Genomic DNA, 2,191 nt, shown 5'->3' with positions numbered 1-2,191 from the left:
AATGTCCCCAGGTCGGATTGCTCTGTCGCTGGGGTCCCAAAATGTCTTGCCACCTTCCTCAGCTTTTACTTTATTAACTTCTGCAACATTCGCGGTCTTCGATCTAATTTTCAAACTGTAGAACACCACCTCTCCTCTACTAGACCTCATCTTTTCCTCATCGAAACACAGCTGTGTGAGGCAACTAACAATAGCCTCTTTTTTGTTCCCTCCTACTTTCTCTACCTTCATTTTCGTTCCAAAGCTGGATGTTGCGCCTATGTATGCAAAGACTTAACTTGCTCTTGTGCCCATGCTTTTGAATCTTCTGAGTTTTCCATCATCTGGCTTCGACTCAATAGTCATTTTTTAACTAATTCTATCTGTGCTGTCTCTCTCTCCACTAACTCCTCAGACTGTAGTAAACTCTTTAACTATTTAACTTCTAAAGTGGAGCACATTCTGTCCCTCTATCCTTTCGCGGAGATCTCTAACCTTGGAGATTTCAATGTTCACCACCAGCTTTGGCTTTTTCTCTCCCTCCACTGACCATCCTGGTGAACAAGCCTTCAACTTTGCTATCCTCCATGACCTAGAGCAACTGGTGCAACACCCTACTCGTATTCCTGACCGTCTTAGAGATACGCCCAACATTCTTGATTTTTTCCTTACCTCTTATCCTTCAGCTTATAGTTTTATTTATGATCATGAAGTAAACGAGTCAGAAACTTCATCTTTATTTGCGGTCCTTAAGACTTCTTTACATAGTCACCATCCAGAGTCACACATTCCTACCATCGTTTCTTAACCTAGCTTCTGCAGGCCGCCGTTGTAGAATTCCTCAGATTGCATTGAAAACCACTGTTCCACCTCGTGAATGACATCATCTGAGTCATCAAATAACTGACCCAGTAGCGGATTTTCCATCTCTGGGAACAAGAAAAAGTCACTTGGGGCGAGATCGGGAGAATAGGGCTGATGCGGCAAGATTTCATACCATATCGCCTTGCTACCACAACCGCAGCTTGAGATGAGTGAGAGGATGCATTGTCGGCAAGGAGACGGACTCCTTTGGTGAGCATACCGCGGCGTTTCTTTTCAGAGAATCTCGCAACTTGTTCAGAAGTGTGCAGTAATATGCGCTAGTGATGGTCTGACCCTTTGCAAGGTAGTCTGTGAGGAAGACTCTATGACAGTCCCAAAAAATCGAAAGCATGACCTTCTATGTGGACTTCTGCACCTTAGCCTTCTTGGGGGGAGGGGATGTGGTGTGCTTTCACTCCTTGCTCATCTCTTTGGTCTCTGGATCATACAGATAGATCCAAGTTTCGTCCATAGTTACTAAACGACCAAAGAAATCCTCTTCATCCTGCTCCAAAAGAGTCAAAATCTCCCTCGACAGGTCACGCCATGTTTGCCTTTGGAGAGACATCAGTGAGCGCGGAACCCAGTGTGCTGACACCTTAGACATGTGCAGTTCGTCGTGAATATTTTTCCACACACTGCCGTAACTAAAACCAGTCTCATTCATGATCACGCGGTTGGTTACTAGTCGGACTTCCAGGATAAGACCCTCCACTTTCTTCACTGTGGCCGAACTGTCCGTCAGTGATGGTCGTCCAGTTTTGGCTCGTCTGTGAGGGACATGTGGCCAGTTTGGAAATTTCTTTTCCATCTCACAACAGTGTCATATGACGAGCAATCATCACCATAGACAACTTTCATTTCATTGTGGATTTGCCAGGCACTGTAACCCTTCAAATGTAGGAACTTAATCAAACTGCGAGCCTCAGTCTTTTCCATCTATCCACGTCCTTCCAGAGACGACCAACCCTTCAGGAAGTCAACAGATCACACAGGGACGTCACAGAACGCCTGACTTTTGATCTTTCTAAGATTTCTGATTGGGGCAAAGAAAACTTAATAGTTTTCAATGCCTCAAAAGCTCAATTCCTCCGTCTATCAACTCGACACAACCTTCACACAACTATCCCCTCTTCAATGACCCTCAACTGTCCCCCCTCTTCCACACTGAATATTCTCGGTCTGTCCTTTACTTATAATCTTATCTGGACACTTCACATCTCGTCTCTTGCTAAAACAACTTTTATGAAGTTAGGCGTTCTGCAGCGCCTCCGCCAGTTTTTCCCACCTCTTCAACCGCTTATTCTGTATCCGTCCTTGTATGGAGTAGTCTTCGCTTGTTTTAGGG

The sequence above is a fragment of the Portunus trituberculatus genome, chromosome 7 (genome assembly GCF_017591435.1).
Source record: "Portunus trituberculatus isolate SZX2019 chromosome 7, ASM1759143v1, whole genome shotgun sequence".
In the NCBI taxonomy this organism is placed as follows: domain Eukaryota; kingdom Metazoa; phylum Arthropoda; class Malacostraca; order Decapoda; family Portunidae; genus Portunus; species Portunus trituberculatus.
Note: the sequence above shows the minus strand (reverse complement) of the source record.